We start from the raw sequence: 6,650 nt of genomic DNA on the forward strand, positions 1-6,650 counted from the left end.
TTGGACTATAACTTTATGAATGTTTATGGATAAATATTTGTATTGTGATGTTGATGATTATAATGTTGATGATAAATGCAATTATAATTTGGTGGAAATATTGTAAATGTATATAGGTTCAAAGAAAAATAAAGTTGTATTGGGTGCCCAGATTCAATAAATAGAGATGGCTATTATTAATTTTTGTTGCAAATTTAATGACCAATGTAAAAAATTGCAGTCACAATTTTGTGATCAATCATTTTAAAAGTGGTCACTAATTTAAAGATCGAATATAGTGATCGATATATTAAAAATATTCATAAATTTAGCGATCGAACTTTATTCTTCAATCTTTAAATTTAGGAACCAAATTAAAATTGTCACTAAATTAGCAACCGACCTATTACATGCGGTCGTTAAAAATTAGTGACAAAGAAAATAACAACCAATTTGATCTCTAATTTGTTGCTAAATGTATTTAGTGAAGTAAATTACTGAATTTCTTGTAGTGCCCCTATGATGAGTTCTACCCTCGTCCCTAGAGATATATATTACTCGACACTCAAGTCGTTGGAGTCTTATCATTGTAACTTGAGTTCGCCTTTAGATATCTACAATTGGGTCATACATTTCTCAAATGTAGCTGGTCCCTCGGCTCCTTCACATGTCATCCTTCATGTCTTATGCCTATGTAGTCCACCTTAAAGGGTTGTCATCCATTGCTTTCATGCTTCTCATCTTGTGGTCCTTGAGTGCCTCGTGCAACTTCTTCACTCTATATGGACCTCGAGCTATTGAGTTGCCAACATGACTACACCAAATCAATGCTCTAGAGCTGCTTCAGCACCACCTTACTGCTCCTTGTCTTATGGTCTCTTGGATGTCCCCTATCATCCTAATCCAATCTTAATGAACCTCCAAACCACTAAACATGCCAACTTGATCAGGCTAAGCAACAAGCTCTTCAAACTTTGTGTGTTCTTGTATTTCCTGCACACTCAAACACACATATGAAAATAACAAAGTAAGGTTTAACTTGAATCTTTGTCCAAACATCAAAAACAATTGTACCAACAAAAACAATACGAATAGCTAGATGGTTTTCTAGGTTTAAAATGAGGAGTGAGGTTTGTGAGGATCAACTCCAATTGGCATGGAGGAGCAACTCAAGATGGTGTCAAGGATACCACCTTATCTTCAGTTCAATGATGTCCGTTGTCTCTCATCCATTGAGGGTCAAGGTCAACAAGTAAAATGACTCCAAAGTGGAGGAACATAAAGGGGTTATTGAGGAATTAGGAATGTGCCATAGCCATATATGTTGGACTCTAAGTTATAATATCTCATCGTGGATAGACAACTAATGATGGGGATGATTGCGTGAAGAAGGGTGTGATCTGTAAACATAGGAGAACGGAAAACACTTTTCTCAGAAAGTTGAGCATCTCCACATGGCACTGAGTGTATTAATCTTCTCTATGTTGATAAAATTGAACTATTTAGTTTTCTACTTTCTAATTATCAATTAAAATTGTTGTTCCATTAGTTTGGTATGCATGAATAGAATTGAATGGAATAGGAAGTATATTAAGAATAGAATGGAAGGAGATGAAAAAGGCAATGATCCATTTCATTCATTTCTTTGGTTGCAATATTAGAATGGCAGAATAAGTGTAATGCTTCAGTATATGTTAAACTATTGCGTTCATCTAATCATAATGCTAATTTGGCTTATGTGGTTCATCTGGTCTATGTTGGAATAATGATTCCTCCCTTGTAGGTATGCCTAACCATAATGTTTTGAGGATTGCATAATGTGATTTAAGTTAGACATTTTTATTTGATGATTTATGTTGAGTGCAGGGTGTATCGTAAGATTATCACAATTAAGATGATCAAACTTAGATGATCAACTTCATGGATCCAATGCAGAGCCTTGATTAACTTCAAACTCATGGTTGATCATCAAGCATGGACCAGAGGACTGGTGTAATGTATTGTCATTGTAAGCTTATGTTTATTCTCAAGTAGATTGATTATATTGATGTTTTCATAACAACATAGAGATTAAGTTATATAGACCTTGTCTTTTTTTGAAGTCTTATAACAATGAATCATAATTTTTACTGGCGCTTTAGGTCCTAGATCAGAGGGTAGCTTATGGAGCTTGAAAGGTAACCAAAGGAGGCACCCCCATATTAGATTAAAATGTTAGTGAATTAGAGAAATATTTTTGTCAATTGAAAGGTCAATTTTGGGGAATAACTTCAAGTAATAGTTCACTGGGTGACTTTAGAAATCGATTAAGAATCTTTCCCTTTGATTGGAATCTTCTTGTTGAATACAACATTTGTATTTTTGATTGGACCAGGTTGACGATCAACTTAGAAAAGTCATTTTTGACTTGTCTATCTAGCACTGTTGTAGTAAATCCAAGAGGATGAACGAGTTTTTAAGGCTTTGATTCATCTCTTTAAATTCCTAGGTAAGTTCTTCTCTTCCTAGTCTTTTCATTGCATCTCTTAAGGAGAGAGATTGTGACTGTGTTGTCGAACCTCTTGTGCTTATCTTTTTTTATTCTCGTTAAGAGGAATCATTTCTCAGGTTCTAGGAATTGGCTCATTGTTATTGTGTTTTGTAAAGAGCTCTCTAGCTTTGTGTGATCTTTATCTCATGAAGTTTCATTCATAAGCGAATATCGTATTGGTTTGAGTTAATCTCCTTAGGTTGTGAGGTTTTATTTGTTGTGGAGGACTCTATTGACTCATTTAAAAGTGTGGGTTAGTACTAAGCTCAGGTGTCTACGGATTTCTACCTTTTATTCATTTGGAGATGGTTGGTTCAGCCTCATAGATAGAAATTTTTTACTGATCATCAGATAAATTTGAGGAGCATAGTTCAATCATAGAGGACGGTCTAGCATCGCAAATGATTCAAATATCATAGGCGTTTATTTGCATTACGTGGGAATCAAATCTTCCTTGCTGGAGAAATTCATCCATCTGTTCACATTATGTCTAGTTCTTATTTAATTTTTATTATGTTTATATTACAACTTTGATATCTTAATCACAGAGGTACGCACTGAATCTGACAACTATATTTGAATAGTATATATATATATATATATATATATATATATATATATATATATATATATATATGTCCAGGGATATTTTTGTTGAGTATTTTCAAAACCATTGTTTATTTTGGTTGTTCTGAGTTTGGTAGATGAATTGGGATGCTTAGGGTTATAGTTTGAGGTAATTTGGATGTGTTTTGAGGCTTTTCAGGGATACTAAGTCAAAGATAGGTTCTCTCGTGTTTTCTTTTTTTACTTCTTTTATCTAGTTTTGTCCAGGGAGCTTCACTTGTAAAAGACCTAGTAGAAAACCAATACCCCGACTATGATAGAGGAATATGGCGATGGTAGGCCTTCCTTTCTTAGCTAGCACATGAATAGGACTTACGTTGGTCAGATCACTATTTATTTTTTTATAGTTGCTGTTTACCGTCTGGTTATTTATAAAAGGACTGAGGACCTTCCAAGAGTAAAGAGGAAAAAAAAAACAAGACAGAGACCTTGCAAGAAGATTTTAGCTCTTCATCTTAATGTATGTACAATAGAACTTTTACATTACATAGGAAAGCTAACAAGCCTTAATTTCCAGATAGATGAAAACTAGCATACAGTAATTTACATGATGGATGAAAACTAGCACACACTACTTTACATGATAGATGTTACATAGATGGTTGCAGAAGAAAATTACAAGAAAGCTTACAGAACTAAGAGACTGCAAACTCTTGCGTTGCTGCTGAAGAGAGAAGGGATTGCTCGATGCCTTCTGAAGCAGCAGAAGAGGAAGGCTTCTTATAGGCAAGGAAAGGAGAGGGTCTGGTATGGTGTGAGAGAGAGAGAGGCCTGCTTGGAGAGTAGAAATGAGAGATAGGTGGAGGGAAAAAGAAGAGGGTCTGGTAGTGGGAATTGCATCTTAGAGAAGAATTTGTTTTAATAAGTGTTGCTACTGTAGACTTGGACAGGTGTTTGTCATCATGAGTGTACTTTTGAGTCATACCGTTGAGTGTGCTTTTAGGGATCTATTATGCTATCCATGTTCTGTTCTCTTGTTGAATATGAGCTTGAAGAAAGTGCTGAGCTTGCTCATCTTTTATTATTCATTCATTCCGTCTTCCTTTGATAGCGTTGAAAGAGAATAATATATTGTGTAGTATTAAAATAATTATAGGGGTATTTTTATCTTTTGATGTATATTTTCTTTTCTATATAAAAGTCTAACTCATGGTTCCCAAGACACGAGAATTTAGGTTTTGCTTTGAACGTGGTATCAAAGCGTTAAAACCCTAATTTGTTTTCCTCCCCGCGGTGTCTCTCTACCTCTCCTCTTCGTTCTCTCAAGCAAGTCGGCGAGAAGCTATTGCTCCGTTTCCTCTGCGCCGCCGCGTCATCTAGGAGAGCACGCGATGGGCTTCTCGACCTCCGGTGATGCCTCCGATTCCATCTCTCAGGAGCCCTTCGCGCCGGTTGCATCTTCGACCTCCATCTCGCAGGAGCTGTCCGACGACGACGATGCGAAGGAATTCCCCCTCTGCCTCTGACGTCCCCGAGCACTGCTGAGTCATCCGCTCCTCTCGCAGGCGTCTGACCCGTCCGCGACGCTGTCCTCTCCACCCGTGCCTCTTTGATCGCTCGCCTCCTCTCGAGTTGAACGGATCAAACACATCTCAGAAGGAGGGGAAATCAGAGTGGTGGTCGGAGTCGGAGGGGCGTTCGAAGGCACGATCGTGTCCATCGACCTGAAGTAGAGCACTGGCCCTGTCGAAGCAGAAAAGAACGGGACGTTGTCTAACATCTGGATTTGATTCATCAGGTTCAGTAATTGGTTGAGGCTCTGCGTCAAGTTGAACGGATCAAACAGAGGCTATCATAGTACTTCAAAAAACGGAAGGGCTGAAAGCCAAGGGCCCAAGGCTGTTGCTCTTCTCTTACAACGCCCTCCCGGCCTCGCTACTGCACAAGCCTCTGCCCCGAAGCAAGCTCAGTTCATCTATTCCGGCAATCCGATTTTTCTATTCATGGCTACATCTGGCGCCTCAAAGCCAGATACTTCAATCTTTACCAACTATATCATTGCACCCCTTTCTTCCGAGTAGTTGGATGGTAAAAATTATTTCTCTTGGGCATCTCACATTGAGCTTTGGCTTGTTGGACAGGGTTATGAGACACATCTCACTCACACTGAAGAGGATGTTCAAATCGCTGATTGTCCTCTTTGGAAGAAGGTTGACACACAGTTGTGTTGTATTATCCGAGCCACCATCCATCTATCTCTTAGGAATGTCTTCCGTACTCACAAAACCTGCAAAGTTGTTTGGGCACAGACTCAACAACTCTTTACAAACACCTCTCAGCGACTCTATCAAGTTTGTGAAAATCTCATGACCATCCCCAGCGCCCATCAGATTAAGGATTCAATGTCAACTTATCTGGGTTCAGTCTCTAGCCTTCTTTGTGACTTCAATGAACTGCTCCCACCTGCGGTTAATCCGGTTGAAGAGCTTGAAAATCGGAAGAAATTTTTTATGTCTCTAGCCTTATATGGTCTACCCACATATTATTCTCATGTCCGTGATCAGATCTTGGGCAGCCCCACAGAAGCTATCATGGATAATACTTGGGCGACTCTTCTCCGTGTCCCGGCCAAAGTTTTGACAATGCCTTCTTCTGTTCCTGTCAACTCGTCAGCTTTGGTCTCTCGACACAGGATCTCCACCTCGCAAGGGTGGCAAAGGACGTCCTTGGTGTGATCATTGCCACAAATCGGGACACACGATTGATAAATGCTGGAGTCTACATGGTCGTCCTCCTCGTGCTGCTCAGATCGTTTAGAGTTTTGTTGCTTCTTCAGCTTCCACTTTATAGTTACCACCTGATTCGACTCCAACACCTTCCTATAATGACTTTCTGAAATGGTTTGAGGATCGTCAGGCTTCTGGTTCCACTACTACCATTGCACACACTGGTACTTCCTTTGCTTGCATATCTCGTTCTTCGTGTTCTTGGGTTCTTGATTCTGCAACCACTGATCATATCACTGGTAATAAATCCCTATTTTCCTCTCTCACTACTTCTGGTACTTTACCAATAGTCACCATGACCAATGGCTCATAAACTCAATCCCAGGGTATTAACATTGTTCATCCTTCTTCATCTCTTTCCATTCAGAATGTTCTTTATGTTCCCGGTGCTCTGTTTAATTTATTGTCGATAAGTCAACTTATTCGATCTCTTGATTATGTCATTTCTTTTACTAACACATCTGTTTCCTTATAGGACCGGAGTACGGGGATGATGATTGGCTTCGGATGTGAATCCCATGGCCTATATCAGCTTCAACAATCCTCTTTTGTTGGTTCGGCGACGGCATCTCGACTACTTATTCATGCTCAGTTGGGACATCCAGGTCTTAATAAGTTGAAACATTTACATCCTAGTCTTTCTCACTTAGAGTCTTTATCTTGTGAGTCGTGTCAATTAGGTAAGCATGTTCGTAGTTCTTTTTCTCCTCGCATTGAGAGTGGGGCTATGTCTCCTTTTGCTTTGGTTCATTCTGATATTTGGGGTCCGAGTTGTGTTTCTTCTACAA

General features: G+C 39.0%; 1 long non-coding RNA gene across 1 annotated transcript; it reads right to left on the reverse strand.

The window, feature by feature from the left end:
• Positions 1–296: 296 nt before the first annotated feature.
• Positions 297–4,027, reverse strand: LOC122028699. Its single transcript, XR_006124920.1, has 2 exons — positions 3,768–4,027; positions 297–972 (listed from the first exon to the last, which is right to left on the reverse strand). It is a non-coding gene; the product is annotated as an uncharacterized LOC122028699 (long non-coding RNA).
• Between the last annotated feature and the right edge of the window lie 2,623 nt (positions 4,028–6,650).

Source organism: Zingiber officinale, chromosome 10B, assembly GCF_018446385.1.
Source record: "Zingiber officinale cultivar Zhangliang chromosome 10B, Zo_v1.1, whole genome shotgun sequence".
NCBI lineage: Eukaryota > Viridiplantae > Streptophyta > Magnoliopsida > Zingiberales > Zingiberaceae > Zingiber > Zingiber officinale.